Raw genomic sequence first — 12973 nt, 5'->3', positions numbered from 1 at the left:
GTTTAGAGAGACCCTCATGTGTAAAAGTGTCATCCATGAACTTGACAACGTTTAAAGCATCTGGCTTGTTGATGGTTCTTACCTCTGGCCACTTGGAGAAGTGATCAATGATGACTAATATATATCGTTGTTCTTGGCCATCGGATATTGGTCCCATTATGTCAATCCCTATTCTCTCCCACGGCATGGATGGGCAGGGAATGGGGTGTAGGGGTGGTCTATATGTCACTTGCATTTTGTCTGAGTCCATGCAGTGGGTACAATCCCTTACTGTTCTCTCTTCATCTAAGCTAAGGCCTGGCCACAAGTACATGCTTTTGACTCTGTTCTTGGTTTTTGCAATTCCCAAGTGTCCCTCGTGACATAACTTAAGTATCCTTGTTCTGATGTTTTTAGGTGGTACAAATCTTCCGCTTCTTAATAGAAATCCGTTCTCGTGTGACAATTCGTTTTTCACTTCCCAGAACGGTTTTAGTGGTTCTGCAAGTCTACTTTTGCAAATCCATCCTTCATTTAGCATTTGTATTGCTTGACAAATGGTATTGTCCTCATTTTGCTCCTTGAGCCATTCCTCTTTAGAGATTCCGCTAGATTCTTCCAGTACATTTGCGATGCTAGACTCATCAGTTTCGGTGGTGTCATCATTGTTAGATGTTCCGATAGGCATCCTGCTTAGAAAATCTGCCACCACATTCTTCACTCCAGGCACGTATTGGATGTTGTACATGTAGTCGAACAGACGCACCAATAACCTGGCCAACCTGGGTGAAGCCGTGTACAGGCCCTTCGTGGTGAATACCTTTGATAATGGCTTGTGTTTGTGCACAAAGTGACTCTTCTGCCCCAAACAAATTGCCTGAAGTATTCTAGAGCCTACACACATGCCAGTGCCTCATGTTCTATTACGGAGAACTTTTCTTCTGCTGAAGTCAATGATTGTGAGGCTAAAGCTATAGTGTACTTTGTGCCTTTGGAGTCTTTCTGGGTGAGTACTGCGCCCAATCCTTTACTTGCATCAGTGGTTACGAAGTTTTGCAGTGATGGGTCAAATCCTTGCAGAGGTAACACGCTGCACATGTCCTTTTTAGGTCGAGGACTACCGGTCTGCCGAAAGGCAGAACCGGAAGTCGGAGATTTAATGACTTGGAGAAGAGGGGCTTGAACCTGCCCCTCTTCTCCCCTGTTCTCCATTGGCTGGCCTCGTAAATGCTGGCCAGCCACTGGAGAAGAGGTCAGTCACTCCGATTAGGCCCCGTCCTTTTCGGATCGGGGGGCGTGTTTTTTAAAGAAAGTCTCATTCTCTCCTCCAGCCAATGGCTGGAGGAGAGAAAAGACAAACACACCCCCGAATCCGAAAAGGACACTGCGTTTCTCCGAGGCATTTCTGCTCGGAGAAAGGCAGTGGTGTGCTTGCCTTTTGCTCTGCCTTGTTGTTAGGGCTGTTGTGTTAGACCCTTAGCGGCTCTGCTGCCAGTGTAGAAATGTAACAGACAATTGCTGCGTACGTGAATTGATGTGCAAGTCACAAGTCCGCATGCCAAAAAAAAAAGGCCAACTGAGCAGTCAGTCTGTCGTTCTGAGGTTAGTAAACTGAGTATCATTAAACCTGTTAATGAGTATCATTAAACCTGTTAATTACAGCGCCTAGAAACGGCATAAGTGCGGCACGACGCACTACATATGAAACATGCATCATGCAACTGCCACCTTCCCATGCTGAATTGACAAAAATCCGGGACGCCAGGTCACCCTACTTGAGTTGAGCTGCACATAAGTATACTGCGTTATAAGAAGTGAATACATGCGTGTTCTCTGCCTCATGCGGTGTGGCTTGAAAACCATGCGGTGTATGTAGCCTGCGGCGTTTCTGGGCGTCATGGGTGTACCACGGTGTAATATTTTGCTTCCAACCTGAAGAAGCGTGGCTCTGGCATCAAGCCTTGGAAGAAGATTTGAGACTTCCGGCCGGCCGACCTCGAATTGTGATAAGGAAGGCAGTGCGTGGGGGCGCCCCTGGCTTGGAGGTAAAAGTCACACTGCAAATAGCCAAGAAGGGCAGATCTCAACCCAGTGCCAGGAGGAAATTACAGAGGATGAAGGAGAAGGAAGCCTGATAAATCAAAAAGAACAAAGTACGAAGTGTTCAGGGTCTGTCTGAGCCTACCCCCCCCCCCCTCTTGAAACAGCGGCTCTTTGAGTGAACGTGAATTTACACGCAGTGACGCCCTGGTGAGACAGAGGAGGGCTCCTCGGATGCGTCACTTTAAACATGTCGAGTTTGTAAGCTGCTCCGGACAGGGGCCTGTACCCAGACCATCAGCCGAGGTGTCGAGGTGTGGGCCGCAGATCTTCATTTAAGTGAAACACGGCGCAGGAAGGGGGGGGGGGGGGACTGCCCTGTCTCTGTGCGCACTGCCAGGGAAGAGATGGCCTGTCCCAAAGACCACCGCAGGAGCCCAGGGAAGGTCACGAGATGGGACATCAAGCAGCAGCTTGTAATACACTGACCCCTCTTGTCAACTTTGTCTCCGGCAGTCTTAAGAGACAGACTGGGGTCTCACCGACAAGGGCCCAGGCAGTAAAGTAAAGACACAGACTAGGGTCTCACTGAGATTGTCACGGGCAGTGTAAAGAGACAGACAGGGGTCTCACTGAGATTCATTGTTAGCTGAAGCACGTTTAGGTGATCAAATTCTAGGTATTTAGGTGCCAAGCTGCTAAGTGTAGCGTTGTTGGTTCCGGATGAAGTGTGGGGAGCCCCTGGCAGGGCAGCATTGGCACTGCCGAGCTGGGCGCGGCACTCAAGGCCCTCTCCAGTGAGTCACCACTGGGCTCTGCGCCCCCCCCCCAACACACTCTTTTATTTTATTTTTTACTTTAATAAGCGTGGCTCTTCACGGACACCGCGCTATGCAATGCAATAGGTGTTGCTTTTGGTATTGTAAATAACAATGCCTTTTAATTTTTTTTAAAGACATTGCTATTTACAATGTCAATAGCTCAAAATAATGTCATTGCGAGACCTATTGCATTGTAAATGCGTGTTTCTGTTGACTGCGGTCTGCTGGCCTCCAGGCTCCAGCTGGCCTTTCTCGCCTCCTGCCAGTGGGGCCCTAGAGTGGGCCTCACTACAGCTCCACGCAGACTGACACCTTGCCTGGAGACAGGAAAGATCTGCACAACAACAGGCCTGGTGGAAGTCTAGTGGGGAGGGGAGTCTAACTGGGGAGGGCTGAGTGACTCTTTAAGGACACAACACAGGAATGGAAGATGTGAAAGTTGTCACTTGGGCCCATCAAGAGATCTGCTGTGTAGATAGCAGACACTGCTGCCAGGCGCCAGGAAGACCCCCACCACCACACTGGGCCTGGCAGGGGTGCTCTGAAGAGGAGTGAGGTACCTGGCCTCCTGCTGCTTCTCACCGATTTATAAATACAGGTAATAAAGGAACCATCTCCACAGGCAACAAGCATTTACAATGCAATGGTCTCGGCATTGGTAAAGTTAGAGCTATTGGCATTGCTCATGACATTATTTTTGTTTATGTTTTTGTTTTTAAAACATTTAAAGAAACGGCATTGTCATGAGCAATGTTAATAGCTCTAACTTTAACAATGCCGAGACCGTTGCATTGTAAATGCTTGTTTATGTTCTGAAAGGTTTCATTGCACTCCTCTGTCCATTCGAATTTGTTCTTAAGTTTTAGCTGTTGTCTCAAGATATACGTTTTGTGCGAGAAGTTTTTAATGATTTTGGCATAGAACTCCACCAATCCCAGGAAAGATCGCAGTTCATCCTTGTTTTTGGGTACTAGCGAGTCCTTTATGGCCTGGATGAGTTCTTTTTTTGGGCTGATTCCATCACCAGTAATCTGGGGGTCAAGATAGTTTACAGAGTTGCATGCAAACTTGCATTTGAGGTGCTCTGCAGTCAAACCTTTCTTGTCCAGGATATCCATTACTTGTTTAACTTTGTTGTCGTGCTCATCCTTCGTCTTGCCCATCACCAGGATGTCGTCCTGGAAGAGTAATATGTCTGAAACCCCTTCAAAGATGTTGTGCATAAGTCTTTGAAACATTGCGGCCGCCGAGGCCAAACCGAATGGTACACGTGTAAACCTAAAACAACCAAAAGGCGTGATGAACGTTGTAAGCTTCTTACTTTCACGATGTAGAGGCACCTGGTGATAGGCCGATTTTAGGTCAACGGTGGAGAACCACTTAATGCCTTTGGTGGTAGCTAGCATCTCGTTTATCTTAGGGAGGGGGTACTGCTCCACCACAATGTTCTGGTTGAGGTCTCTCAGGTCAACACAAAGTCTCAATTTGCCATTGGCTCGTTTAGCGACCACCAGGGGGCCACCCATTCTGATGCTTCTACTCTTTCTATTATTCCATCGTTCAGTAGTTTACCCAATTGAGTCTTTACTTCGTCCCTTATGGCGAAGGGGATGTTTCTTGCTTTATGTACTACAGGTGCGGTGATGGGTTTTAGTTTGATTCTGTGTTGGTACCCTTTTAGAACCCCCACAGCCCCACTAAACACATTGGGGTATTTGTTGAGTAAAGACTTGGCATAGTCCTTGTTGTCAGATACTCCCACCATGGGGTCTGCTTTGCTTGGATCCAGGATTATGCCCAGATTTCCTTGATCCATCCATCCTAGTACAGATGGTCTTACCCTTGACACGTAGAGTTTACCATCAGACTCTCTTCCTTTGTATACAAATCTTAGTTTTCTGTAGCCACATACGTCAATGGGCTCCCCAGTGAATGATTTAATTATTATGTCAGCTTTTTTGAGTAGTTTACCAATGTTGTGTTTAAACTTTTCCTCCCAGACTCTTTCGTTGACTATAGTATACGGTGACCCTGAGTCTGCAACTATGCTGATCTCCACACCCCCAATTGTCATTCTGCATATGGGTTTCCTAGTCTTTGTTGTGCTTGTTTCATTTACTTCGTCGACTTGGTCTTCCTCGATGTTCAGCACGTACACATCCGAAGTATGCTGGTCGCCTTCTTCTGCTTCATCAACCATTCTTACTTGTTGTGGTTTCCGCTTATTGCAAGCTTTGAGGAAATGTCCTTTGTTACCACAATGTGAACACTTTACTTCTCGTGCGGGGCATTTGAGGTCATTAGCCATGTGTGATGTGCTCAAACACCTGTAACAATGTCCCCAGTTCTTTGTTTCGTATTTTTTGTAAGTTGGTCTGGTGTTTTTTCTGTTCCAGCTCTGCTTGGTGTTGTATCTCTGATCATTCACTTTGCTTACTGTCTCTGCCTCTTTCTTCTCTTTATTCTCTGACAGTACTGCCTTGGCACAACGGCCAGTGAGCTCCGCTTTCCTTGCAATATCAATTATGTTTTGCAGTGGGTATTCACCCTTGGCCCACAAATTGTCTTGTATGTTAGAGTTTGATCCCTGCATCACTATTTGGTCCCTTATAAATTCGTCATGGAGCCCACCGAAACAACAAATTATTGCCAGATTTTTGAGTGCAAAGACATAGTCATCAATAGATTCTTCTTTACCTTGCTTCCTATGGAAGAATTTGTATCTATCGACCCCTACGCAAACTGTAGGTTTGTAATAAGAGTTGAGATCATCTATAGCGTTAGTAAAGACATCTCCCTCATTTTCTGCTCTGATTTTTTTATTAATTGCATTGTATACCTTTATTCTTCCTGCGCCTAAACAATGCATTAGCAATTTGTACTTCTTCTCTGCTTTGACTTCTTCATCTTCCTCTAAAGTTGAAATGTAATTGAGGAAATACTCCCTCCATTCTTCCCACTTGAGTGTTGGTTCACCCCCAGCACGTAGAAATGTTTCAGGTGGTGAAAGGTTCCGTACTGAACCAGAGGATCATGTCAGTGGTAGAGTGTCTAATTGTTATATTTGTCAATTTTATTTTATTATCCTTTGTATTTTTTATCTAGTTTTATATGAAGGAGTGCTGAAAACAGGACTGTTTATACAATTCCACCTGAAGTTGTTCACGTGGACTGATTTGCAAAAAGCACTGGGACTGTATATATTTTTTCCTATTTAACTCCCTATACTGGCTTGTACTTTTTGCGCAAAAGGAGTGTTCTAATAGTTATTAGTTCACCTCATTAGCTTAAATTTGAAACTTTAACAAGCCTTACTTTTTCCTTTTTCTTGTTCCTCCAAGCGCGATTTTCAAGTGTTAATCCGGTGCCTGACTTCTCCGCCGCTGTGTCTTTGTAGAGTAAACAATGCCTAAAGGTGGCGTTGGTGCGCGTGTGCGCGTAAACTAGACTGCTGCTTTGTGTTACTTCAAAATGGCCGCTGCGCTATTGAGGAGTGTCGACGTAGTGACGTGACTCATGAGATGGCTGTGACGAAGGCAGCAGCTGTTTCCTCTGATTGGAACTTGTGGCGAAGTTAACCGTTGAACCGTCACGTCCAGTTTTCTTTTGATAACTTCTTCCTTACTATACACACCAGCGTGAGGTGAAGAGTCCCTACATTTCTTCTGTCCTTGTGCCTTGCATTACGTCGATGTTTCTCGAGATGCTTCAATTAAATTCTCCTCACAAATTGATTTGATGAGTTTTTCTACAGGCGATGTTAGTACTCCTCAGCTTAGGCATCAATTAGCTCCTTAGATGCTGTTCTTTTTTTTTTTATGCGGTTATTTACATAGTCCTTTTTAGTATTATTAAGCTTCAGTCGTAGTTCTTCTCTTATACATTTTTTTACTGAATTATTTTCAGAATTATTTCCTCAGTTTAAATTTTGACTGACCTTGGTTCAATTTTCAGTCTTTCGTCTTTAAATATAGACTCGCTGAAAGTCTTCCTTTCAGTTCCTTGTAAATGCTGATCTCGTTTTACTTCATAACTTTTACTCCAAACTGCTGAATTATTTTAAATTGTGGGTTCTCGTGTTGGCGTTCGTCGCCACTTTGTAAGGACTCCAATACACACGTTTCAAGCTGAAGAAAGTCCTTTTATTCAAATACGCCAACACAGGCTCCTACAAGGATGGGAGCACATGAACGTCAGTTCATGTCGGTGATCAGCTGTCAACTGTCATATGTGACAGTTCACAGCTGGTGACCTCACTGGCAGTACAGTGTCCGCGCAGGGACAACAGAAAGCAGTGGGGGTACGGTGTCTGCAAGGGGACACAAGTACACGAGTCATAACAGAATACATCTATAAATGTAAGTTTGATTATGTTATGTTCGGATATAATTTATGTTACGTTACCTTGTATTTTGTGTTGTATGATTCAGTTTTGAACAGCCCATTACGGCCTTAGTTATGGCTTTACAGTGTTGTTTTTTGTAGTGCAGGTAGCTTTGCAGCGAACTCGTAGATTCGTCACAGACCAGAGTCTGTTTTCTGTTTGAATTCGGTCATCAGTTTGTGGATGCGACTCTGCACCAGTTTCCGTGTATGTGATTGGTCGTATGCCGGTTGCACTGGTTAGTGATGTTTGGTGAGTGTGCCCGGAAGTCTTCATGCAACTCACTTTTGCCCCAACCTTTAAATCCAATGCATAGACTAGTGTTCTGATCCTTTACTCCTGAATGTTGTGTTATACGTGTCTTTGGTAGAATAAGAAACGAACTATCCCTAGTTAAGGGCAAGGCCTCGCTAAACTATAAGTGGCAGCTCCGTAAAGTGCAATGCAAACCAAAGGCACCGGACTGCAGTTACGTCAAGCAATGGTGAATGAATGAAATGACATGATAAAGGGTATTGTGGACCCCAATACAAGAAAGTACATTGGGGCCCCATTCCCTAGTTTGGTAGTAAATAGTAGACGCTAGCTGGTCCGCAGTAAACCCTCACAATCTTGGGCCCCAGTGCTACTGCACCCGAAGCACTACTGATGACGGCCATGCCCCTGAATTATTGGAATACTACCATAGGTGTTTATTTTACCAAAAAAAACCTCAATTTTTTAGGTGGAGGGATAAGGCTCTCCTTCCGGCCACACTCTAGAAGGATACAAAACACAGATATTGTTAGGACCATGATATCCTTATGGCGGCTGTCGTGGCGAACACTTCTCAAAATGGCGGGGGGCACCATATCCACTTTGGAACTTGGATACGTGTACACTAGCATATGGAATGATTGTCCCGCAATATTTCAACAAATATAGGCCTTATTACATCCTACAAAGAAAAAATCAGTTGTACATTCAACAATACCTCTTAATCCTGTTTTTTTACGAAAACATATTGTTAATAAGTGTGTTATTCACAGCGCCAATATGTACAGACATAATTTGTTAAAACAATTGTATTGTAATCTTAAAGTGGAACCCTTGAAAATAAGTGTCAAGACAGATTTCATTTAGCACACATCACAATATTAAACGCATCAATTTGGCCAAGTACAGTCAAACATTCTCTGCATTATATATATTAAACAAAATAAAGCATACTCAAAAGCATTAATTAATTGGGATGTCTGTTTACATGATTCAGGTCAGTAAAACAGATGTCAACACTCCAGCTCAATTGCCCAAACATATCATCATCAGGGTGACAACATGGCTTGTTTTAATATTGGCATGTTTCCTAAAAAGTGAAGAACGCTTTGTTATCCAACGAGAACGCCGGGAGGCTCAAGAATATGTAGAGACAATATCAGTCTGTCGCAGGCTGTAGGCATGAAATATCCAATCTCATGTTAGGTGACCACCGGGCTCACCTAGGTCGTTGCCACAAATGAGAGGGACTCTTTATCGAGGGAACATGAAAAAACATGTCTAGTCCCTTGATCACAGACAGGGAAGAGTGAAAACAATGTTGTGCTGCAAATTGGCAACACTAGAGGCAGAACATGCACAATCAGAGCTTTTGAGGTTTCCACTCCATTGCTGTGGTGCTCTGTGTTCTTTACTCATTTGAATGTGACTGGTAGCTCATTCGGCACAATGTATTCATTGTTCAGGAAATGCAGGTCTTCTCCCACAAATCCAGACTTATAACTACTTTTTACAGTACATGATGACTGTTTGGATGACCGCAGATATCTGACACTCACTTTAGATCTTTAGATCTTACCCTGGCAAAACCATAGAGATTCCCTTCTCCTCTGGTCCTCATATGTGCAACGCATTCATGTGGCTTCCACGCTCCAAAGTTCATTAACTCCATAGAGATGTCCACGTTTCCTAATATTCACCCCTGGCAATGGTTGTTTCTCCAAATGAAGATATATTCCAACTTGAAGACTCCCAGTCCTGACAGAAAATTCAAATTTCATCTGCACAAATTGTCAAAGGTTTGATTTCGCCGTCTTACTCATATGTCACCAAGAATCAGATTCACCAGCAGGATGTTACCTTCCTTTGGACCAAGAAGGACTACAGTAACTACATTTACAGCCAAACACATCATTTTGCTGGTGAATATTAGAACAAAGGCAGAAGAACCTGCTAGACTTTGCCAACCATTCAAAGCGTTGTCTTTGAGAGACTCGTAGTGTAATTCAGCCACATAGCCCACTGAAGGCTGCTACTCTGTGGATTTTCTGAAGAGGTAAGTGCAGGATTATGGGTAGGTACATGGGTCATGAGGGTGACATTGGGAAGGCTGCACCCTTGTGAGTATTCACCAACATTCACAATGGCTTTTTTGGCATTTATTCTTCTGTGTCAAAAATGCTGGGATACGTGTATAAACTGGGTGTAAGGAAAGCGACTAGTAAAATGGAGGAATAGTTTTACAAGTGTGATGATTTGCAAGTTAACCCTAAACAAAAAATGGCACAGTGTGCACATGCAGCTAATCTGTCAGATGAGAGTTAGGAGTGTATATGGAACTCTAGGGCTTCTGCAAATTTATTTTCATGGTATACCTCTTGGGGCTTTGGGAATCTCATCAAATAAGTGAACACATGCAAGTCCTAAGCGCAAGCCTACATCTGGTACATTTTAAGCCCACATATTGTAGACGTCTACATTTTGTTGAATGTGGCACGTAGCTGCAGGGCAAGGTCCAAAGGTTGAATAAGATGATATATCAACATTTTGTTTTATGTAATGGCTAAACAAGTGGCACTTCACCTGTGGTCCGGGGAACCCTGGGGGTCCGCAACTGCTTAGAGAATTAAATAATAACAGAGTAATAAGCTGCATATGAATAAAGAACCAACATGTAAAGATGATTTTTTTAAAAATGTTTTATAAATGTGAGGGAATTTGAAACTGGGGGCTAAAATTAAGTTGGTATCCTCAGATTGATTTGTGGGAGCAGTGCAAGTGCATCAAATTGACTATAATATGGTCAATAAGTGGCCTAAATTGAATTTAGAAAAGCTTCAACATTCCCATTTAAATTTGTATTATTTATATTATAAATTAAATATTTCATCTTGTGTTATTTAATGAATGCTTGTTTCCGTATTTTTGTGTATTTTTCTAAATTCAAACCATCAAAAAAAATTTGGCCCAGGGTACCCAGATTCCAATATTGACCCAGAGGGGCCCCAGATTTCAATTTTAATCCAGTGGGGGTCCCGGGATTCCCGTAATGATGCAGTCGGGGTCCACAGAAGTCAAAAGGTTAAGAACCACTGGGCTGAACTGCTGTCATGAAATAGTATTAAAATTAAATGTAACTGAAAATAGCTAAACTGTTTTCCCACTAAGCCCAGCTGTGATATTGTATAAACATACTGGTAAGTGATGTATGTTGTAGTGCTGTTTGGCCTCTAACAAAATATCCAACCATGGCCCAGTACAGCAACACCCTAACTGGACTACATGAACAACACTGTAGTCATTTTGAGAGAAAAACACTCCATTTATACCTGGTACCTTCTATGTCCAAGGGAATGAAACCAAGATAAAGACATGATATTTGGAACGACCTAACCAGAAAACTACAATGGGGCCAATGATCAAAGGACAGGATGCAGAAGTTTAGAATTTGCTCTGTTAGATTATTTCTACATTTGCAGCAAATTTCTGACTTTTTATGACATTCTTGAAGAATTCCTGAAGTACGACTAGGAAGCTACAAAGGTCATAGTGTTCCAGCGGTACGGACTTACATTACATTTGTTTGTGGAGAATTCCCACCAGGTGGAAAACGTTACACAAATGTGCATTTTCCCATTTAAAATGTTTTTCTTCTCCATAGGGAAAATATTATTCTCCCAAAGTGATCCTTTTCCGAGACCTGGGCCTTATTCATTTTGGGGCTGCTCCCGCCCCATTCACACAGTGGAAATGCACTTCCCCCTGTCCTTGCAGTAATATATTTGCAGTTATTTAGAAAGCTGGGAAACCACTTGGATGGTGCCAGAACCCTGCTCTAATGGCCACAGGGCAAGCAGGAGTTGCTGTACCCAAACGTGGAGGTTGAGGTCTTTTGCTCCTGATGCCATGGGGCCCAACCAACTATGAATCTGAAGCAACTGGGCCATGTACCCCTTCATTGCTTGACTCTCAGTCGTAGTGCAGGTAGAGCAGTCCAAGGCTTCTCGGGTGGGGAGGTAGACACAGGGGGTGAAAACAGGCTCACAACTCAAAATACACGCAGCTGCAGCAATAAATGATTGATCAGTTAAACACTTGCTTTTATGAAAAAAGCAGTATTTATATACTGCCACATAGTAAAATATGACATTCACAAACAATACACACAGTCTCTTGACGTAAGAGCTCTAGTAGCTCACTTGATACTTCACACAGGCTACTGCCTGATCAGCATGTCAGAGATCTTCACAGTGGCCCCAACTGGCATACCACGTTGTCAACTTGATAACACACATGGGCTGTGGCCTGAACGGCATGGCATCAATCCTCACGGTGACCCCACCTGGCACATAGGGTTGTAGACTTTGGACAGCACGTAGGAGATGGCCCATTTGGTGCTGCAGCAGTTACGGCTCACTTTACAGCAGCCCTCCTCTGGCATACGGGGTCGCTGACTTTTCCCTGCCCTTGGGCAATGACCCGATCTGTTCAGCAGTCATCTCCTCACACCTTCGCTCCCTCCAATGCTCAACCTCTCCTTCGCAGGACTCATTGGTCTTGGCAAGCAGGCAGGCTCTGGTGCTTTAGGCTCCAAAGGCAGATGGTCTTGGATTCCCTAGGTGATGTCTTCTGTTCCCTGCTGGAAGAATTATAGGCCCTGGCGCCACATCGTGGTCACAGGCAGAAGTCATACAGAGCTTCTCATCCTCGCACATCCCGACTGGCTGTCAGTGGTCACAGGCACACCTTATTGTCCATTTCCAGATGCCAAATGTGATTTAGAGTCTGAGTCTTTGAAGTTTATGATGGGGGTCTGCTTCCTTTGAAGCATCTCTCCTCTGCTCTCTCTTCCTCCAGAAAAAAGTCTGGAACAGCAGGAGTGACTCCAAATCTAATAGCCCAACAACACAGGCCATGAGAGTGACTAGAGACTCACACCTGGATGTCAGCCACAGTGATATGTGTCTCAAAAGCTTATCCCAGGGCCTCAGCCCTTCTCTTTATGATTAACATATCAGCCTTATCTCTTTCCTGAGATGTGCCCAGGCCCCTTACCAGTGACATCTCTCTGAAACCAAGAGCACCCATTGAAGTGCATGAAGAGCCTGACTCTTACTCCAGCGTGTCCCACCCAGCATACAGGAATGCAGCTATACACAAACCTGTCTTGGGAGATTATTCAACCTCCTTTCCTCATGTTCCTTCAGTCAAACCTGGGTCTTTCAAAATGGAACAAAGAGCCTCCCATGTCAAGTGCCATTCACAGGCCCACATCCACCCAGAACATGCATATAGCATACTCGTGCAGCACAGCACTACATCCTTAATGTATTGTATCATTCACAGGTGCATATATACCCAGCACACACATATAATATACACGCACTGCACAGCACTGCATTATCCTGTATTGTACGATTCACAGGCACATATACACCCAGCACATGTATACCACACATGCACTGTGCTGCACTACAAACCAAATGGATGTAGG

General features: G+C 44.0%; 1 protein-coding gene across 1 annotated transcript in view; it reads left to right on the top strand.

The window, feature by feature from the left end:
* The window catches only part of XKR4 (XK related 4), a 713901-nt gene that overhangs the window by 219430 nt on the left and 481498 nt on the right, over nucleotides 1-12973 (top strand). The gene's annotated exons all lie outside the window — the stretch shown is intronic.

This window comes from Triturus cristatus, chromosome 5_1 (assembly GCF_964204655.1).
Source record: "Triturus cristatus chromosome 5_1, aTriCri1.1, whole genome shotgun sequence".
Lineage (NCBI taxonomy): Eukaryota > Metazoa > Chordata > Amphibia > Caudata > Salamandridae > Triturus > Triturus cristatus.
This window is presented reverse-complemented; position numbering and strand designations above follow the sequence as displayed.